Raw genomic sequence first — 23,381 nt, forward strand, 5'->3', positions numbered from 1 at the left:
GCCTAGGAGGGATGTTATCTCGTACCAAGTCATGGCGGCTGCCTGTAAGTACTTCAGTTTGACTTTCTTGAAGAATTTCGGAACCCCAAATTTGTAGGGGGAACCGTCCTCAGATAGACCTGCCAGCATTGCCTTACACGTGACCCCCAGTACCTACTTATCTGGGGTCAGTAACAACATTCCCTTTAACTGGTAGGCCCAACAGTAGGGCTGCAGGTCGGTAAGGGCCAATCCTCCAACACCACCCTCCTCCTCAGTTTTTTCCAGTATAGGCGAATACCTTTAATACCTAAATGAAACTTGCAGATTTAAAATAACCTTCTTATCAAAATTTAGAGGGATATTATGAAATACAAAGTTCATTCTTGGCAGGATGGACATCTTTACTAAGTTAATACACCCATATATAGTAAGTGGCTGATGACCCCACTTTTTCAGAATGGCCCGACCTCGCCGGCCACCTTCTTTCAGATTTCCATCCGCTAACTTTCCAATGTCCTGCATTATTCTAATACCTAAATACCTCATCTCCAAGACCCTTCTAGGATCCTCTCTATTTTGGTTCCATATATTTATCTCAGTTTTTTCCCCATTTTTCTCATAACCAGCCATCTTTGAAAAGACCATATCTTCCCTTAAAAGGTTTGCGAGGGCAGTAGTAACATCAGAGGTATATAACATCAGGTTGTCTGCATACAGAGCAATTTTCCTGTAGAAATCTCATTCGACAAAAGGCTTTATCTGCTTGTTTAACCTCAGACTCTCTGCAAAAGGCTCTGTATAAAGATCAAAGAGGACCAGTAAGACGGGGCAGCTTTGTCTAGTCCCTCTTTCTATCTTCACTGCAGAGGACAAGCTGCCATTCACCAAAAGTTTAGCCCAATAGATCCTTGCCAACACGTTAATTAAGGAATTGCCTACTCCAAAATGGGCCAACACCGTCACAAGATATTGCCAATTCACTTGGTCATACGCTTTAGCGGCATCCACCTTCACTATAGTTCTGGGATATCTAGTGTTGTAGCCAGATCAATAGAGCTGATTAAGGTATGGTTAAGATCTCTCATATTCCTACCAGGCAGGAATACCCACTGATCTTGATGTACCAAATGGCTCACAGCTTCATTTAAAGGCCCTGCTAGAATGCTAGTGAAGGCTTTGTAATCACAGTTGGGTAGGGATATTGGGCGATAAGACTGTCACTGTAGGGGCTTCTTACCTGGCTTCAATATTAATGAAATTACTGCATCATTCCAAGAGCTCGGGATAGGGCCACACTGAAGCAATATGGCATTGAACAGCTGTACCCATCCATAACACCATAAAGTTCACAAGGAATCCCGTGGGCCCTGCCACTTTCCCTTTCTTCGCCTTTTTAATATCAGCTAAAATCTCGCAACCAGATATCTCCTGACACAATAATTGATTTTGCTTGGTAGATAACCTCAGAAAGTGCTTCTGCTCAAGCCACGCTTGGCTAAATCTGGCTCCTGATTTTCTCTATATAATTCCTGAAAAAAGGGTTTTAAAGCCGCTGTTATCTTGGGATTGTCTTCCACCACTCCCCTTGTGTCACCACATATTGGGGGTCATTACAACATTGGCGGTAAAAGGCGCTTACCGCCGCGCAGAAGACCGCCAAAACACCGCCGCGGCGGCGGCGGCATTCCGCCACAGCTATTATGACACACATCTTGGAATCCGCCGAAATTCAGACACCCACACAACTCCGTCACACCAAAGGTCAGTGGAAAAGTGGCGGAAACAAATCCTCCACCTCCACGCCAACAGAAACACGCCCATGCTATTACGACCCACGAATCCACGTGGCGGTCTTTCAACCGCGGTATTCCATTGGCGGTACACTCCGCTGCACTCAAAATACACACACAGCTCCAAAACACCGCCACATTGGACATTTCGAAATACACACACCTGATACACATACAAACAACACTCCCACACACCCAATACAATAGAAAACACACACCCACATCACCCACAAACCCCTACGACCAAAAATTAGACATGAAGGCGACAGACAGAGAGCACAGAATAGACAACCCCACTACACAGAGGCACACAACACCATCACTCACACAACATCCACGCACAAAACACCACACACCACTACACATCAACACACTCATCAACACATACACCACCCCACACATCACCCACACCACCCCATGGCACGCCAAAGACACCCCCGCTTCTCCGAGGAGGAGCTCAGGGTCATGGTGGAGGAAATCGTCCGGGTAGAGCCACAGCTATTTGGCTCACAGGTACAGCACACATCAATAGCCAGGAAGATGGAGTTATGGCGCAGAATAGTCGACAGGGTCAATGCTGTGGGACAGCACCCAAGAAATAGGGAGGACATCAGGAAGAGGTGGAAAGACCTACGGGGGAAGGTGCGTTCAACGGTCTCCAGGCACAACATCGCGGTACAGCGGACTGGCGGCGGACCCCCACCTCCTCCCCCACAACTAACAACATGGGAGGAGCAAGTCTTGACCATCTTGCATCCTGAGGGCCTCGCAGGAGTCGGTGGAGGATGGGACACTGGTAAGTCAAATCTTAACTCCCATATCCCCCACCCTACCTGCATGCTATCACACAGCCCCTCCCTCACCCCCTCCCCTATCACTACAACTCCTCACTAATGTACCCATGACACAAACCACCCATCCCAACACCAAGCCCTGCATGACACAACTAAGCATGGACACCCCTCACTAAAGCATGCCCACTGCACATACCCAGTACACCCCCCCAACCATCACCACACAAACCCACACACAGGAATGCTTGCACTGGGGTACACAAACACCCACCCGTTGCACACCATTACACACACACATGCAATAATCATGCTTTTATGCCCCTGCAGGAACCCGAAGGACCGTCACCACACCAGAGGGTCCAGACAACACCACTCCACCCCCAGAAGAGGCCCACAGTGACGAGAGCAGCTCTGCCCTACTGGATCCTGATGACCAGCCCGGACCATCGTGGGCCTCAGGACAGTCGGTTCCCCTTCCACAGGCACAGCCCAACACCGACCTTCCACCCTCTGGTAACACCAGCACAGCACCCACCCAGCGGGCCCAAACCTCCCTACCCAGGACAGGTCAATCAGCGGTGTGTCCACCACTACAGGGCACCCACGGTAACCCACCACCCCAACAACAGGGAGCTGGGGGCAGTGGTAGTGGGCACACGGTCCAGGTGACGGAGGCACAGGAACACAGGGGAACTGGGAGGGCTGCTGTGCGACAGGGGGCGGACAGGCCAAGGGAACCCACTCTCCACGAGGCCCTCTCCTCCATCATGGGAGCATACCACCACTCCCAGGAGACGATGGCGACGGTCCTGGACAAGTTGCAGGAGACCCTGCGCCTGCAGGATGAACTGTATTTGGGGTTCAGGGAGGAGCTCAGGACCATCAGCTCTGCCCTGGTGTCAGGATACTTCAATTCGATTTCCTCAGTCCGACCCGAGCTACTCACAACGAATATTAATCCTTCGTGCTGAGTACCCCGGAGGGGGAAAGGGGAATGGGATGGTAGAGAGACTGCCACAGAGATGATGAACGCCCGTACTCAGCCTGCCTCTTCACATCTAAGATTGGATACAGCACCTGCAAGAGTCACAGTCGCAATTACTAGGGACATACAACATCAGTTTTTCACTTTCTACTCTCAACACTTAATTCTCTTTAATTCTATTATTTCTTCACTCACCCTGAGTTCTCTGTAGCCTTGCTTCTCTCTATAAATGATAGCTCTTCTTAAAAAAATGCTTATTACTGATTCTGGAAGATCTTCTCAACCTTTGTTAGAGATTGGTTTTATGTTGCTGTATATATATATATAGTGGGTGATAATGCGTTCTTCAAATCAGCTGATGTTATTTAATTTCTCCTGTCTTATTGTGACTTTTGTCAATACTTGTATTTGTAAATGCTTGTTTATTAAAGTTCGTTTCTCCTTTCTTACTTCGACATTTGTTGATAACTTGTATTTGTAAATGCTTGTTTATTACAGTTAGTTTCTCCTTCCTTACTTCGACATCTGTCGATAACTTGTAGTTGTAAATGCTTGTTTATTTAAGTTTGTTTCTCTTTTAAACTCTATTTTGGTTTATTACCATTGAATTTGTAAATGCTTATTTGTTAACAGTTCGTTTCTCCTTTAAACTTGGCCTTTGTTTATAACCTTGACATTTGTAGATGCTTGCTCTTTTAAAGTTTGTTTTTTCTTTGACTTTAATATCTTAAACAAGAACCTTGTAAACATAAGGTTAATTCATACATTAACTCTGTAGCCTTGCCGACTTCCACGGGAACGGTCTACTATCACCTCTTCGAATAAACCTTGACAATATTTATCTGTTTTCTGTAATAAAATCTTCAAATGTAATTTTACCTCACAGGAGTTTCTGTTCTGAAGCGCGCTCTCTCTCCACACAGCTGATACCTGTCAGACCTCAGTTGAAGTGCAAGGCTTCCAGCTGGAGAGCTCGTAACCTAGCAACCAACCGATTGCAAGACTAGAACTGTAACTAACCTTCAGGACTCACAGCGGCCATCTTGGATCTTCTCTTCTTGATTCTTCCTTTGAAATAAGCGCAAGATTACTCTGCAAACCTTCTTCCAGTTTGGGCTTTGCTGTCTCCACTGAGGATATCTCTTTGCTTTTCTCATGCACTTCTTTGATTTGACTTGGCAAGTTTGTGTTGTCATGACAGTACTCCCCCTCAAGGAACAGTTCTCCAATTTAGGTTTGCTTGGGTAGGTTCTATGAAAGTTTCTCACTAATCTTGAAGCATGTACATACTCGTGCGGCTCCCAGGATCGTTCCTCTGGACCATAACCTTTCCAATCAATTAGATAATAAAGCTGGCCATTACGGATTTTGGAATCTAAGATTTGATTGACCTCATACTCTTCTGCAGAGCTAATCTGGATAGGAATTGGAGGGGAGTTTTGACGTAAATTTGGAGGACTGTTCTTTAACAAGGAGACATGGAAAACAGGATGTATCTTTAGATGAGCTGGCAACTGCAATTTAACTGCCACTGGATTGATCATCTTGTCAACTTTGAATGGGCCTATAAATCGTGGCTGAAATTTGCGATTTCCTTTGCGACGTAAATGACGAGTGGATAACCAAACTTTGTCTCCTTTCGAATAAATGGGGCTCTCTCTTCTTTTTCTATCAGCCTGAGTCTTATATGAGTCTTTTGCTTGAATGATGTTTTTTCTAGCCCAACTAACGTGGTCTGCAAATCCCTCACCATCTCTTCTACTGCAGGCACTGAATCATCTTCTTTACCCAACATTACATTAGGATGTCTACCATGGTTCAGATAAAAGGGGGTGAACCCAGTGGTGGAATGAACAGCATTATTGTAAGCAAATTCAGCTGCCCACATCAACTCGGGCCATTCCTTCTCTTTATCGAATAAATTGAGTCTTAAATACTGTTCTAACTCTTGATTCACTCTCTCTGTTTGCCCATCGGTTTCAGGATGGTAACTGGTAGAGTAACGAGAATCAATTCCTAATCTTTTACTAAAGGCCTTCCAAAAGCGAGAAACAAATTAGGACCCCCTGTCTGAAACTAGAATTTTTTGGATATCATGGACGCGTACTATGTGTTGTGTAAACAACTGTGCAACCTGTGGGGCTCGAGGGATTTCTTTCGTTTCTCCTTTCTTACTTCGACATTTGTTGATAACTTGTATTTGTAAATGCTTGTTTATTACAGTTAGTTTCTCCTTCCTTACTTCGACATCTGTCGATAACTTGTAGTTGTAAATGCTTGTTTATTTAAGTTTGTTTCTCTTTTAAACTCTATTTTGGTTTATTACCATTGAATTTGTAAATGCTTATTTGTTAACAGTTCGTTTCTCCTTTAAACTTGGCCTTTGTTTATAACCTTGACATTTGTAGATGCTTGCTCTTTTAAAGTTTGTTTTTTCTTTGACTTTAATATCTTAAACAAGAACCTTGTAAACATAAGGTTAATTCATACATTAACTCTGTAGCCTTGCCGACTTCCACGGGGACGGTCTACTATCAAACTCTTCGAATAAACCTTGACAATATTTATCTGTTTTCTGTAATAAAATCTTCAAATGTAATTTTACCTCACAGGAGTTTCTGTTCTGAAGCGCGCTCTCTCTCCACACAGCTGATACCTGTCAGACCTCAGTTGAAGTGCAAGGCTTCCAGCTGGAGAGCTCGTAACCTAGCAACCAACCGATTGCAAGACTAGAACTGTAACTAACCTTCAGGACTCACAGCGGCCATCTTGGATCTTCTCTTCTTGATTCTTCCTTTGAAATAAGCGCAAGATTCCTCTGCAAACCTTCTTCCAGTTTGGGCTTTGCTGTCTCCACTGAGGATATCTCTTTGCTTTTCTCATGCACTTCTTTGATTTGACTTGGCAAGTTTGTGTTGTCATGACAGTACTCCCCCTCAAGGAACAGTTCTCCAATTTAGGTTTGCTTGGGTAGGTTCTATGAAAGTTTCTCACTAATCTTGAAGCATGTACATACTTGTGCGGCTCCCAGGATCGTTCCTCTGGACCATAACCTTTCCAATCAATTAGATAATAAAGCTGTCCATTACGGATTTTGGAATCTAAGATTTGATTGACCTCATACTCTTCTGCAGAGCTAATCTGGATAGGAATTGGAGGGGAGTTTTGACGTAAATTTGGAGGACTGTTCTTTAACAAGGAGACATGGAAAACAGGATGTATCTTTAGATGAGCTGGCAACTGCAATTTAACTGCCACTGGATTGATCATCTTGTCAACTTTGAATGGGCCTATAAATCGTGGCTGAAATTTGCGATTTCCTTTGCGACGTAAATGACGAGTGGATAACCAAACTTTGTCTCCTTTCGAATAAATGGGGCTCTCTCTTCTTTTTCTATCAGCCTGAGTCTTATATGAGTCTTTTGCTTGAATGATCTTTTTTCTAGCCCAACTAACGTGGTCTGCAAATCCCTCACCATCTCTTCTACTGCAGGCACTGAATCATCTTCTTTACCCAACATTACATTAGGATGTCTTCCATGGTTCAGATAAAAGGGGGTGAACCCAGAGGTGGAATGAACAGCATTATTGTAAGCAAATTCAGCTGCCCACATCAACTCGGGCCATTCCTTCTCTTTATCGAATAAATTGAGTCTTAAATACTGTTCTAACTCTTGATTCACTCTCTCTGTTTGCCCATCGGTTTCAGGATGGTAACTGGTAGAGTAACGAGAATCAATTCCTAATCTTTTACTAAAGGCCTTCCAAAAGCGAGAAACAAATTAGGATCCCCTGTCTGAAACTAGAATTTTTGGGATATCATGGACGCGTACTATGTGTTGTGTAAACAACTGTGCAACCTGTGGGGCTCGAGGGATTTCTTTCAAAGGAATGAAATGCGCCATTTTAGTGAAAGTGTCTACAAAAACTAGGATAGTGTTAAAACCTTGGCTACTAGGGAGGTCCACTATATGATCCATAGTAACAGTATGCCAGGCATGGGGTGCAGTGGGCAAAGGTCTTAACAGAATTGTGAAGCTGTTCTATTTGATTTCCCTCTTTGACATTTGTCACAAGTTGACACATATTGTCTTATCTGAGTATTCATTTTTGGCCACCAAAATTCTCGTTGTATTAGATTTTGAGTCTTTTGAATTCCTTTGTGTCCAGCCAATTGATCGTCATGATAAGCCTGAAGAATTTTTTCTTGCAGCTCCACAGTCGGAACATACAGTGCACCTTTAAAGTATGGCAAACCTTTTTGATTTCTCTTCCTTGGCCTTCTTTGGACCACTTCAGCATTCCTTCAAATGTTAAGTTTTCTTGAATTTCTTTGGTTAAATTTTCATACAATATGGCAGATATGAACTTCTCTTCTGGAATAATCAATTTTTTTTCTGGAGGCTCTTTAACTGCACCGGTATCAATTCGAGATAGAGCATCTGCCTTCCTATTTACTTTTCCTGGTCAGAAAGTGATAACAAAATCAAAGTCTGCAAAATATAGGGACCAACGCAGTTGTCTAGCTGTTAGAGTTCGAGCTGATTTTAAAAACTGTAAATTTCGGTGGTCCGTGTAAACGGTCACTGTATGCTTAGCTCCCAAAATGTAATGTCTCCACTCACGAAAAGTTTCTTTGACTGCCAATAGCTCCTTATCCGCAATTGAATAATTTATCTCTGGTGATGTTAATTTTCGAGAGAAATAGGCCACTGGATGTAATTGACCTGTATCTTTATGACGCTGGGAAAGGATACCTCCTATGGCAACATCTGAAGCATCTGCCTCCACATAATGTGGCTCATCTGGATTGGGGTGGAGCAAGATTGGAGCTGAGACGAAGGAATTCTTAAAAAAATTAAAAGCATTTTCAGCTTCTTTTGTCCACTCAAACTTCACTCCTTTCTTCAACAATTGAGTAATGGGTGTAACTGTTTGAGAAAAATTGGATATGAATCTTCGATAAAAATTAGCGAACCCCAAGAAACTCTGGATCTCTTTGACATTGCAAGGAGAAGGCCAATGTTGCACTGTCTTTATCTTGGCAGGATCCATACTAACCCCTTCTGGTGACAAAATGAATCCTAAGAACTCTACACGTTCCACATGAAATGCACACTTCTCCAATTTTACATAGAGATGGTTTTCTTGCAACCTTGTGAGGATGGATCGAACATGGGACATGTGCTCCTGTAAATTGTCGGAAAACATTAAAATGTCATCTATATAAACTACGGCAATCCGGTCGAGGAATTCTCGTAATATATCACTAACGAAATGCTGGAAGGCAGCGGGAGCATTGCATAACCCATAAGGCATCACTTGATATTCAAATAATCCGTATCGAGTCCGAAAAGCGGTTTTCCATTCATCCCCTGAAGCCACTCGAATCAAATGATATGCTCGTCGCAGGTCCAATTTGGTGTAGATTCTAGCATTCTTTACTTGATCTAATAAAACTGACACTAAAGGCAGTGGGTATCGATTCTTGATGGTAACCTGATTGAGGGCTCGATAATCAATGCAAGTTCGAAGACTCCCATCCTTCTTTGGTATGAAAAATAGTGGGAATGACACTGGAGATTCAGAAGGACGAATAAAACCATTAGCAAGATATTGATCCAAATACTCCTTTAAATGTTGATTCTCTGCTTCGGTCAATGCGTATATTCTGCTACATGGCAATATCGCACCTGGCTCCAGTTCAATTTTGCAGTCGTAGGGTCGATGTGGTGGCAATTTCTCAGCCTCCTTTTCATCAAAAACGGCGACTAAATCCTCATATTCTTTTGGGATTTCTGCTGTCTTTAGTGCACAGATCATTGAAGAGTGTGATGATAAACAGGCCGCTTGGGACTTGGTGGACACTTCCACTCCATCATGAAAGCAATTCCCTTTGCAGTAAGAGGAATTCTTCTTGATCGTTCTTTTGCTCCAATCAATTTGTGGATTATGTTCTGTAAGCCAGGGCAGACCCAAAATGAGTTGAAATTGTGGAGCATTTATCAAATTAAAGATTATCTGCTCCTGATGTCCACCAAAACCTTGCTTCTGAATTGGTTCGGTCTCATGGAAAATGTGTCCTGAAGAAAGATTGGTTCCATCCACAGCTATTACTACTTCCAAAGTAGATTTCTTGATAAATCGAATACCCATTTTACGAGCGTATTTGATATCACAGAAGTTGCCCGTAGCTCCAGAGTCTATCATAACTGAGATCCCTTGAATTTCCTTCTCAAGGGTCTTAACTGATACTGTTTGTACCATATGTGGCGCTGCGGTTTGTAAGGTATTCGCCACTAGTTGATCTAAAGGAGTTGTCTTGGGTTCTGCTTTCATCAGGGTAACTCCCTCTACTGATGAAGCTGGCCTTTTCCCGACTGAAGAGCTTTGGGTTTGTTGGGACAGTTTTTAACAAAATGCCTAGATGCACCGCAATATAAACATAGTTGATTCACTCTTCTTTTGTCTTTTTCTTCCTTAGATAAAGGACCTCAGATGGAACCAATTTGCATTGGTTCTTCTATCGTTATCCCTTCTCCGGCTCTCGTGTGATCATTTCTTACACGATCAACTCTCAGGGGAAATGGTCGATACTCTCTTCTCTTTTCTGCTCTTCGTTCAGTTAACCGGTGGTCAATCTGTAACACAAGATCAATTAACTCCGAAATTTCGGTGGGTCTATTTGGAACTTGTGCTAAGGCATCTTTATTACCTTGCCTGATTTCCAGTAGTTCATTGTCAGTGGCTTGAGCTGCAGTTCGCCGATCAAATATTCTTAAGAACTCTTCCTTGAAATTTTGGAAATTATATAAAACAGGATCATTTCTGGAAATTATTGGCATGGACCATGCGGCCGCATCTCCTGTCAGATAAGACAATATAAATGCCACTTTGGACTGGTCTTCGGAAAAAATGACTGGTCTACATAAAAAATGCAATGAGCATTGGGTCTGCGCCTTATTTGGATCCCCACCGAAGCGCTCGGGTTGAGCCAAAGGAATAATAGGGGAAACCGCATTAATTACTTGAGTGGATATACCTGCAGACTGTGAAGGGCTAGGGGTTTGTGAAAACACAGATTCATTTGATTTAGCAGTGTTCCCTAACTCATTTATTCGCTGTTTTATTTGGACTGTTTCTTCTATGGTGTTATTTAATTGTTTCTGTAACCCTTCCAAAACGGTGGCTAATGCTTTTATATCAATTCCTTCTGCCATTCTGCTCAGGAGGAAATCTGTTTTTTCCCTAAAATTAGGGTGATGGCACTTCAATCTGTCAGGATACTTCAATTCGATTTCCTCAGAAGCAGAAGGTAACTCCTCAGTCCCGACCCGAGCTACTCACAACGAATATTAATCCTTCGTGCTGAGTACCCCGGAGGGGGAAAGGGGAATGGGATGGTAGAGAGACTGCCACAGAGATGATGAACGCCCGTACTCAGTCTGCCTCTTCACATCTAAGATTGGATACAGCACCTGCAAGAGTCACAGTCGCAATTACTAGGGACATACAACATCAGTTTTTCACTTTCTACTCTCAACACTTAATTCTCTTTAATTCTATTATTTCTTCACTCACCCTGAGTTCTCTGTAGCCTTGCTTCTCTCTATAAATGATAGCTCTTCTTTAAAAAATGCTTATTACTGATTCTGGAAGATCTTCTCAACCTTTGTTAGAGATTGGTTTTATGTTGCTATATATATACATATAGTTGGTGATAATGCGTTCTTCAAATCAGCTGATGTTATTTAATTTCTCCTGTCTTATTGTGACTTCTGTCAATACTTGTATTTGTAAATGCTTGTTTATTAAAGTTCGTTTCTCCTTTCTTACTTCGACATTTGTTGATAACTTGTATTTGTAAATGCTTGTTTATTACAGTTAGTTTCTCCTTCCTTACTTCGACATCTGTCGATAACTTGTAGTTGTAAATGCTTGTTTATTTAAGTTTGTTTCTCTTTTAAACTCTATTTTGGTTTATTACCATTGAATTTGTAAATGCTTATTTGTTAACAGTTCGTTTCTCCTTTAAACTTGGCCTTTGTTTATAACCTTGACATTTGTAGATGCTTGCTCTTTTAAAGTTAGTTTTTTCTTTGACTTTAATATCTTAAACAAGAACCTTGTAAACATAAGGTTAATTCATACATTAACTCTGTAGCCTTGCCGACTTCCACGGGAACGGTCTACTATCAAACTCTTCAAATAAACCTTGACAATATTTATCCGTTTTCTGTAATATAATTTTCAAATGTAATTTTACCTCACAGGAGTTTCTGTTCTGAAGCGCGCTCTCTCCACACAGCTGATTCCTGTCAGACCTCAGTTGAAGTGCAAGGCTTCCAGCTGGAGAGCTCGTAACCTAGCAACCAACCGATTGCAAGACTAGAACTGTAACTAACCTTCAGGACTCACAGCGGCCATCTTGGATCTTCTCTTCTTGATTCTTCCTTTGAAATAAGCGCAAGATTACTCTGCAAACCTTCTTCCAGTTTGGGCTTTGCTGTCTCCACTGAGGATATCTCTTTGCTTTTCTCATGCACTTCTTTGATTTGACTTGGCAAGTTTGTGTGGTCATGACACCTGGGCACCATCGTAGGGGTGCTGAAGGACATACAGCAGACCTTGAGGCACACCGTGGCACTCCAAGGGGCCCCTGACACTAGCCAGGACGATGAACTTCCCACCACCTCTGCCGGTGCTAGTGGACAGGACGCCCCGCCACAGGACCACCACACCAGCACCCCACCCCCTGCAGACGGACAACCACCACGCAAGCGGTCCCTGAGATCCAGGAACAGGACAGAGCAAGATGGCAAGACCCCCGCCAGGAAATGAGACCACCCTGATTGTCCTCCCACTTTCCCACTTTGTTACCCTGTCCATACTTAAACTACACCAGCTCCACTTCCTATGCTCAGATGGGCAGTGCACCTGTGAGACTAATAGACTGGACTCTGCCATGGACATTCCTCCGCCATCACCCATCACCATTTTAAAACCCCCTACCATTTTTGAGCACTTCAATAAACACCCTTGAAACACAAAACAATCTGGAGTCAATCTGTGATTTAGTAAAAATGTATTATCAATGACAGTGTCATAATGGGTGTACCATTCAAAAGCTAACATACCTATGTCACACATCACAAGCCCTTGAAGGATGCAAGCAGTTGACACGTAGGTAACCACACCTGTGAAACCGTAATGGAAAGGTACAACTCAGTTACCAAATAGTGAATGAAATCGAAAAACATGATAGAGGTAGAGCTGTGAAAGTTAATGTAATGATAAAAATGAAAATGTTCTCACCTTTGTCTCACTGGAAATATTCCTGTTGTCGTTGTCTTCTTCATCAGCTTCATCCTCATCACTGTCCACAGGCTCCACAGGCTCCACAGCTGCTACAACACCGTCATATGGATCATCCTCCTGCAGAAAAGGGACCTGGCGTCGCAAAGCCAAAATATGGAGCATGGAGCAGGCAATGATGATGTCGCACACCTTCTTCGGTGAGTAGAATAGGGATCCACCTGTCATATGGAGGCACCTGAACCTGGCCTTCAGGAGGCCGAAGGTGCGTTTGATCACCCTCCTAGTCCGCCCATGGGCCTCATTGTACCGTTCCTCTGCCTTGGTCCTGGGATTCCTCACTTGGGTCAATAGCCAGGAAAGGTTGGGGTAACCAGAGTCCCCCAATAGCCATACACGGTGTCTCTGGAGTTGACCCATCATATCAGGGATGCTGCTATTCCGCAGGATGTAGGCGTCATGCACTGAGCCAGGGAACATAGCATTTACCTGCGAGATGTACTGGTCTGCTAAACAGACCATCTGGACATTCATGGAATGATAACTCTTCCTGTTCCTGTACACCTGTTCACTCCTGTGGGGGGGGACCAGAGCTACATGGGTCCCATCAATGGCACCTATGACGTTGGGGATATGTCCAAGGGCATAGAAGTCACCTTTCACTGTAGGCAAATCCTCCACCTGAGGGAAAATGATGTATCTCCTTACGTGTTTCAGCAGGGCAGACAACACTCTGGACAGCACGTTGGAAAACATAGGCTGGGACATCCCTGATGCCATGGACACAGTTGTCTGAAAAGACCCACTTGCAAGGAAATGGAGAACTGACAGCACCTGCACGTCAGGGGGGATTCCAGTCGGATGGCGGATTGGTGACATCAGGTCTGGCTCCAACTGGGTACATAGTTTCTGTATAGTGGCACGGTCAAACCGGTAGATTACAATGACATGTCGCTCTTCCATTGTCAACAGGTCCACCAGCGGTCGGTACACCGGAGGATTCCGCCATCTTCTCATATGTCCGAGCAGACGGTGCCAACGAAGGACAACAGCGAAGAACCAGTCATTATTCTTCCAGGTATGTACCCACAGTCACACACAAGACTACACCACTCACAAAACCCTTCCTGTATGTGGGTTGAGTGTAGGCCTAGCTATGTGTGACGCATTAGTAAATAAAGCCATGTGGGCCCCTGAAATGGCGGATGCCTGACCTCTAAACTGGGACAATGGGATTGTGGGGTAACATCGCTGGCGTTACAAACCGTTGCGGTAGGCGGTCGTAGACCGCGGCGCAATGCTGTATTGGTTAACATTGGACCCTATGGGTCCCAGGAGCCAATGAACAGGTGCGCCGGCGGTGATGATGCGCACCGGCGCGGACGTCACTGCCGCGGACGTCACCGCCATTTTCTATCTGTTCAATCACTAGATACCTGACCTTCGACAGGAGAGGACCTACACTGCAAGTGCTGCTGTGACCTCGGTCTGGAAGCGACGATTGCTGCTGCGTCTGGGGAAAGGGCCCCTGCCTTCACTGCCCAGGAGTTGGAGAAACTGGTAGACGGGGTCCTCCCCCAGTACACGCTACTCTACGGTGCTCCAGACCAACAGGTTAGTACACAGGGAGCACGTTGTATGGGCTAGGCCTGGGTGGAGAGGGCTGGGTGGAAGAGGGAAGGGGGCAGAGTTCATAGGACATTAATGCATGGGAATGAATGGGCCACATGGCCAGAGTAGGGAGGGGGCCACTCACAACGACGGTGCAGTTGGTAATGACTGTTCCTCTTTCCTTGTGCATGTCATGTAGGTCAGCGCCCACCAGAAGAGGGACATTTGGCGTGCCATCGCCAAGGAGGTCCGGACCCTGGGGGCCCACCAGAGACGGGGCACCCACTGCCGTAAGAGATGGGAGGACATTCGCTGCTGCAGCAAGAAGACGGCAGAGGCTCAGCTGGGGATGGCCTCCCAACGTGGGAGGGGTGCCTGTCGCACCATGACCCCCCTGATGTTCCGGATCCTGGCGGTGGCCTACCCGGAGTTGGATGGGCGCTTGAGGGCATCACAGCAGACACAAGGGGGTGAGTACAACCTCAGTCTGCTGACTTTGCGTGCAGTGGAGGTGTCTGGGTGGAGGAGGTGGGCTGTGGGTGTCCCTAGGCCAGGGCGAGTTCGGTAGGCAAGGCCCCTCCGTAATGTAGGCCATGTGGCACTCTACCCCACCTCAGCAGAGTGCCAAGTCTAGGTATAGTTGCCCCTGTGGCATCCATGTGCGCCGATGTCCACCATTGCCATATAGGCCATATCCCAGAAATTGCATATGCAGAGGGCAGGAGCACAGCGTAATGCAGGGGGCTGCTGCGTTTGTCTTGTCCGCCAACGGTAGCGGTATGCCATGCACTAAAACCCTCTTTCTTCTGTCTCCCCCCCTTTTTCTGCTCTCCCTGTCCTTTTGTCCATCAGCTTCAACAGGCGGAGGTAGAGTGGCACCGGAGCACGAGGGAGCTGCATCCCACATGGCCATGGAGGGCCACACCACGGACTCTGAATGCACCAGTGGGACGGAGGGCGAGGGGAGCTTCACGTCGGCCACCGGATCACCAACCAGCGACACGGACTCGTCCGCCGATGGGAGCTCCCTTGTGGTGGCGGCACCATCTGTGCCCACCCACCTCTACAGGTACAGCCGCCACCTCCCCTACCAGCACCTCCCTTCCAGCAGCCCCTCAGCGTTCGCCCCGTGCCCGCTCACCCAGGAGGGTGGGCATCACCTTCGCCCCAGGCACCTCAGGCCCTGCCCCAGTCACCCCTGCTGCCCTCAGTGAGGAGGCCATTGACCTCCTCAGGTCAATCACTGTTGGGCAGTCTACCATTGTGAATGCCATCCAGGGTGTAGAACGAGAGTTGCAACACGGTAATGCATTCCTGGAGGGCATTCATTCTGGTCAGGCTGTCCTTCAGCGAACCCTGCAATCTTTGGCCTCAGCACTGATGGCAGCAATTGTCCCCGTGTCTAGCCTCCCCCCTCCAACTTCCTCCACCCAGACCCAATCTCCTGTACCCCAGCCCATCCCAAGCACACCTACAGACCAGCATGCACACAAGTCAACACACACAAGTAGCTCAAGCAAACATAGGCACCACACACACCACAAGCACTCACGCAAGCCTCACCCACGTACAGACACAACAACATCCACTGCCTCCACTCTGTCCCCCTCCCCCTTTTCTCCCTCCTCCCTCCCAGCGTCGTCTACACACACACCTGCATGCACCACATCTACAGGCACCATGAATCGCACCAGGACACCCAGCACCACTAGCCGCTCACCTGCACTCACCACCTCCACTGCCATTTACACGTCCCCTGTGTCCTCTCCCAGTGTGTCTGTGACGCCCCCTCCCAAAGTACACAGACGCCGGCAATCACTCACCCAACATCCATCCACCTCACAACAGCCTCCAATACCTGCACCTGCACCCAAAACACCTAAAGTGACACCTCCGACAACCACCTCCTCTTCCTCCACTCCCAGACCTCCTCCAGCTACCCATCCCAGTGTTCATCAGAAACTGTCCCTGTGTAAAGTTGACCTTTTTGCCCCCACCCCCCCTCCAATTCATCAGTCCCGTCATAGCGCCTCAGCCAAAAAGCCTCCAATACCAGTGGTGCCTGTTCAAAGTTTTTGGAGTGCACCATCCACCAGGGCAGGCAGTAGGACCCGTAGCCAAGGCACTGGCAGCCCACCCCCTGTAAAGGCTCTAAAATTGGAGAGTGGACGACGGGACCGTGTTAAGACTCCTGGTGGGAAAACAACTGACATGGGTTCCAAGGGGATTGGAGAGTCAGCTGTGACTCCACCAAAGGTGGGGGAGGGCCAGAGGAAGTCTTCCCAGCCTGTTGTGAGTGTCACGGCGGCGAAGTGCGCCATCATTTCCGGCGGTCGAGACACAACCGCCAGCACCGTCGTTAGTGGTCCAGACACCACCGCCAGAGTCATAGCCCAGGAGGGCCCAAGTATCGTCACTAGTCAGGAGACCACCGCCAGAGTCACAGCCCAGGAGGGCCCAAGTATCGTCACTGGTCAGGAGACCACCGCCAGAGTCACAGCCCAGGAGGGCCCAAGTATCGTCACTGGTCTGGAGACCACCGCCACTGCCAGAGTCACAGCCCAGGAGGGCCCCACTATCGTCACTGGTCCAGAGACCACCCCCAGAGTCACACCCCAGGAGGGCCCCACTATCGTCACTGGTCCAGAGACCACCACCAGAGTCACAGCCCAGGAGGGCCCCACTATCGTCACTGGTCCAGAGACCACCGCCGGAGTCAGTGCCCTGGAGGGCCCCGGCTGCCACAGCCCCGCTGGGCAATGATGAAATGTCATGCCACACACCAATGTCCAGTGTAGAAGACGTCATGCCAAACACCAATGTCCAGTGTAGAGAACGTCATGCCACACACCAATGTCCTTATCAGAACCGCCATGGCAAAGCACCGCTGAACAGGGCAAAGACCGCCATGGCAAAGCACCGATGAACAGTCCTGAACCGCCATGTCAAAGCACCGCTGAACAGGGCAAAGACCGCCATGTCAAAGCCCCGCTGAACAGTCCTGAACCGCCATGGCAAAGCACCGCTGAACAGGCCAAAGACCGCCATGTCAAAGCACCGCTGAACAGGGTAAAGACCGCCATGGCAAAGCACCGCTGAACAGTCCTGAACCGCCATGGCAAAGCACCGCTGAACTGGGCAAAGACCGCCATGTCAAAGCACCGCTAAACCGGGCAAAGACCGCCATGGCAAAGCACTGCTGAACAGTCCTGAATCGCCATGGCAAAGCACTGCTGAACAGGGCAAAGACTGCCATGTCAAAGCACCGCTGAACAGGGCAAAGACCGCCATGGCAAAACACCGCTTAACAGGGCAATGCACCGGGTAGGAATGTATGGACCGCCACATCAGGCATTCTTATCCCATTCTTATCCCATGTGCAGCTGGGACAGTGACAGGACAGGAACTTTCACGGGGAGACTCATCCAGTCTGGGCACCAGCCCCCCCCAGTACCAGTAGAGACCTGCATCAACTTGAGAGACTGTGGCTTTGCACTCCCCAGGATGGAACAGTGGGCAACCCACCCACTGTATAGACTAGAGAGACTGTGGCTTTGCACTCCCCAGGATGTAACAGTGGGCAACCCACCCACTATATAGACTTGAGAGACTGTGGCTTTGCACTCCCCAGGATGGAACAGTGGGCAACCCACCCACTGTATAGACTTGAGAGACTGTGGCTTTGCACTCCCAGGATGGCATAATTGGGCATGGAGCCCCGTCGTGGATGTGGCTTTGCAGTCATCCGGCTGAGGTGCCCCCCATTTCTATCTGATGCCCCGGGAGTGTTCTCTCCGATTGTGGTCAGGTATCGTTTGTGGGCCTCGCCCATGCATTTTTGGACTGATGGTGCACGGACATTGTTATGTACATAAATGCACTACTTCTCGTATTGTATATAATTATGACTGATTTTCAAATATATATCTGTATATTTTTGTATGACATGTATATTGGCAAATTACAATGTTTGACCGATTTTCCCTTTGTGTTTTCATTCTTCTTGGGGGATTGTGGGTTGTTACTGTGATTTTTGTGAATGCATTGGTGTGTATGTTGTAATATGCGAGGGTGGGTGTGGGGGTGTTTGGTGGGTGTCCCCCTAACTTTTGCCCCCCCCCCCTCCCCGTGTCGTAGGTGCAGTACTCACCGTTGTCTGCGGCGCCTACGTAACTGTTGGTCGTAGAGGAGCAGAAAGACAAGGGCAGGGAGTATTTGTAGTTCCGGCTCCATGGATTCCTCGTTCCTCGTGGGATATGTTCAGGTGAGCGTTTTCCCATAGCAAAAGCTGTTTCCGCCGTGTTTTTATCCACCGTGAATCCACCCCGGAAAAGGTGGCGGATTGGCGGGTTGTAATACTGTGGGCGGTAGATTGTCTCCCGCCTGTCTGTTAGCGGTGACCGCCGCGCTGCTTGTCTGTACCGCCGTGGCGGGCGATGTGTTAAAGTGGCTGTCTTTGTTGGCGGTTTCTGCCAGGGTCAAAATTCCCTTTTTTTGTCCGCCGGCCTGTTTGCGGTATTTCCACTGCTTTAACACCATCCGCCAGGGTTGTAATGACCACCATTATCTTCTTAATATTATTCCGATGTTTTTATAACCTAGTTTTCCATGCCAGCAGCTTACCATAAGTTTTCCCAGATGTTATATTATGTGCTCTACTGGCTTCCCACTGCTGCAACACCCTTTTCTCCATCATGACCCAGAACTTTAACCCGTTCTGTGAGGGCATAGGCCGACGCCCACACTACCTCCCTGGTGCGGGTCACGACCAGTTGATGACACCAGGGAGGGGGTTAAAAAATCCTCAGGTGCATCGCACCAGAGGAATGTTCTTTTTCAAAATAACCCCAGGAAACACAGAAGATCTTCTGTGTATTCCCCCACCCCGCCACCGTCCCCTTTGTTACGTCAGCATGCCGCGAGGCACGCTGACGTCACAGTTTTGTTTTCCCCATCGGAGCAGGAAGCAGCCTTGCTCTGATGGGGAAAATGGCCCAAACTGCCTTCCCGACATTCAGGAAGGCCTTGTTTGAAAGGGGAGACTCTCCCCTTTCAAACGAGGCCTTCCTGAACAGGTTTCCTCGCCCTCGAACGCAGCCGAGGGCCAGGAAACCCCACTAGACACCAGGGATTTCACTTGGGAGGGTCGGCGCCCTCGGCAAACTGGCTTATTTTTTAAAATAAAGGTGAGGGTCAACTGGGGGGTGTGCGATCGTGCCCGATCGCGTCACCCAGGGGCTACATTTTTTTTTTTAAAGGAAATTGACAAGGGTCGCCCGTGGGCAGGGCAACCCCCTGTGGAGGCAATAATCTGTTTAGTAGTTGTATGGTTTCCCTGGGGGCCATTATGGTCCCCAAGGAAACCATACTACTACTAAAAAAAAATATAGATCTATATATATATATATATATATATATATATATATATATATTTATGTATTTATATCTATATATAGATATATCTATCTATCTACATAGATATATCTACCTACATAGATATATCATATATATATATATATATATATATATATATATATATATATATATATATATATATATATATGTATATATCTTTACATCACTTTTGTCAATGCATGTGTGGTTTCCCTGGAGGCTGCGATGTATATATATTGCCACCAGTTGTCTTGCAGTTGCAGCTTGCATCTTCGAAGAAATGCACATACTTTAACTGAAGCATTTCAACTGTAGCTTTTAGTCAGCAATAAAAAAGTCAGGTAAGTCTTGTGATTATGTTTCTGCTACAAAAGAATCAGACTTTTGTCTAGTGGCAGTTTTGGTGCCATAAAGAAGTGCAGAAGGTCTATATGCCTACTGCAAAGTGCAAATCTGTATTTAATGTAAATAGCTGAGTACATTAGTAAAGTCAGCCATTACCTGCGTTATAATATAAATGAAATGTATGTGCGGGGCGGCTATGGAGAGATGAATGGCACTTTTGCTGGGTGCTAGTGAGGGAATCCGAGGAGGAGGACATGGGAGTGGGAACACCAAAAATAGTTGTTGGACTGGGCGCTTGAGGTGCTAAAGACTGTGATGATTGGTATGTGACAAGGTGTTTTTATGAGTGTCTTGAAAGAACGTGCTGATTGAGGGAAGAAGCGAAGCTAAGGTGACCTCTACTGTTGCATGTATCACACACACACCAGCAATCTTGTGACTGTCTACGTAGGCTAGTGTTTTAGAGCAACAGTTTAGCCAGTAGCAGAGATGGCATTTTGTTCGATGACTGCTGCTCACACCCTCACTTGGGTTATAGAGGACAGCTCTGACATTGGATCATAGACAGCATCTGAGGAATAGGACAATGGTGCAGACTCTGGAAGTGATTTTTCAGTTGGAGGAGTCCCATTCGATAACTCGTCTTCCGGTAATTATGAGGGAAGTGATGAAGACAGTCCTGCTGTCCCTCCGCAAGCACAGTCTGTGCAACCGGACAATAGCGGGTTAGCCCAACCCAGAGAGCAGGTGATTGCGGCAGCAAGCACAGAGAGAGAGTGCTCTTTTGGGAGCACCCCAATTTAGTTCAGCCCCAAATTCCACTGCCCCAATCATATTGAGGAGACATGAAAATTATATATCTCAAAACAAACTGGTTTTGTAAGGCACCTGTGCTTTTGGTCCTAGGCTCGCCGGCCATATAGGGAAACATATTAATCCCAGACATTTCTGGAAACTAGACATCCGGGGGAGTCCACAGAGGTGTGACTTGTGTGGATTCCCCAAAGTTTTCTTACCCAGAATACACTGCAAATCTAAAATGTTGAATAAAAACTCAATTTTTTCTTGCATTTTTGTCACACATACTACAGGAATAAGCTGGGATCCACAAAATTCCTACCACCCAGTGATTTCTCACCTGTCCTGATAAAAACACTACCCCACTTGAGTGCCTGTACCTAGTGCTTGCGTCAGGAATGGATCACCCCAGGGTCAACAGTTGCCTCATGTAAGGACCAACATTGGCCGTTGTGAGATCTATTCCTTGTCATATCAGATTTAAATATAAAAATGTGATGTGTCCATGTTGCGTTTCCTTTCGCGGGCATTAGGCCTAACAACACAAGTGAGGTACCATTTTTATCAAGAGACTTGGGGAACGCTGGGTGGAAGGAAATTTGTTGCTCCTCTCAGATTCCAGAACTTTCTGTTACTGAAATGTGAAGAAACGTGTTTTTTGTCCACATTTTGAGGTTTGCAAAGGATTCTGGGTAACAGAACTTGGTGAGAGCCCCACAAGTCACCCCTTCTTGGATTTCCCTAGGTGTCTTGTTTTAAAAAATGTGCAGGTTTGGTAGGTTTCCCTCTGTGATGGCTGAACTAGAGGCCAAATTCTACAGCTAGGCACTTTGCAAAAAACACGTCAGATTTCAATGTAAAAATGTGATGTGTCCATGTTGCGTTTCTGTAGGAGGCTGGCCTGGCTTATAGTGGGTACCTTGTGGTACCTACACCTTGTGCCAGATCCAGTCATCCCTTATTAGTAGATTAGAGGTGTTCTAGCAGCTTAGGCTGATAGAGGTAGCTATAGCAGAGCAGCTTAGGCTGAACGCGGAGACATGCAAAGCTCCTACTATACCACTTGTATCATTTAGCACTATATCATAAGAAAACACAATACTCAGAGTTACTAAAAATAAAGGTACTTTATTTTAGTGACAATATGCCAAAAGTATCTCAGAGGATATACTCCCTTAGGAGGTAAGTAATATACACAAAATATACACTCAAACCAAAATCAGGTAAGTAAACAGTTAGCAAAGTAGTGCAAATACTGTAGAACACAATAGAATGAAATAGGAGACAATAGGCCTAGGGGCAACAGAAACCATATACTCCAAAAGTGGAATACGAACCACAAATGGACCTCAGGCCTACTGTAGTGTGTAGAGGGTCGCTGGGAGTGTAAGAAAACACTAAGGATGTCCAAGATACCCCACCTCAAGACCCTGAAAAGTAGGAGTAAAGTTACCCTACTACCCCAGAAAGACAGTAAAGTCGAGATAGGGAATTCTGCAAGGACAACAACTGACTGCAAAGCACTGAAGACGGATTCCTGGACCTGAGGACCTGCAAAGGAATGGAAGCAAGTCCAAGAGTCACGCAAGTGTCCGGGGGGGCAGGAGCCCACTAAACCCCAGATGAAGGTGCAAAAGGGCTGCCTCCGGGTGGAAGAAGCCAAAGATTTTGCAACAACGGAAGGTGCCAGGAACTTCTCCTTTGCTCAGAAGATGTCCCACAGTGTACTGGAGGATGCAGAGTTGTTTCCATGCAGAAAGACCACAAACAAGCCTTACTAGCTACAAGAGTCGCAGTTGAAGGCTTTGGGTGCTGCCAGGGCCCAGGAAGGACCAGGAGGTCGCCCTTTGGAGAAGGAGACAGAGGGGACGCTCAGCAATACGGAGAGCCCACGCAGAAGCAGGCAGCACCCGCGGAAGCACCTGAACAGGCACTCAGAAGATCTCAGCACAACGGTCGACTCAGCACAACAAAAGAGGGTCCCACGAAGTCGGAGTCCAACTCAGCGAGTTGGGCAATGCAGGACGGAGTTCTGTGTACCTGGGCTAGGCTGTGCACGAAGGAAGTCTTGCAAAAGTACACATAAGCCCTATCAGCTGCAGTTCATGCAGTACACAGGATTACTGTCTGGCATGGGGAGGCAAGGACTTACCTCCATCAAATTTGGACAGAAGGGCCACTGAACTGTCGGGGACACTTGGATCCAGCTCTTGTGTTCCAGGGACCACGTTCGTCAAGATGAGAGGGGACCCAGAGGACCGGTGATGCAGAAGTTTGGTGCCTGTGTTAGCAGGGGGAAGATTCAATTGACCCACGGGAGATTTCTTCTTGGCTTCCAGTGCAGGGTGAAGGCAGACAGCCCTCTGA

Source organism: Pleurodeles waltl, chromosome 8, assembly GCF_031143425.1.
Source record: "Pleurodeles waltl isolate 20211129_DDA chromosome 8, aPleWal1.hap1.20221129, whole genome shotgun sequence".
Lineage (NCBI taxonomy): Eukaryota > Metazoa > Chordata > Amphibia > Caudata > Salamandridae > Pleurodeles > Pleurodeles waltl.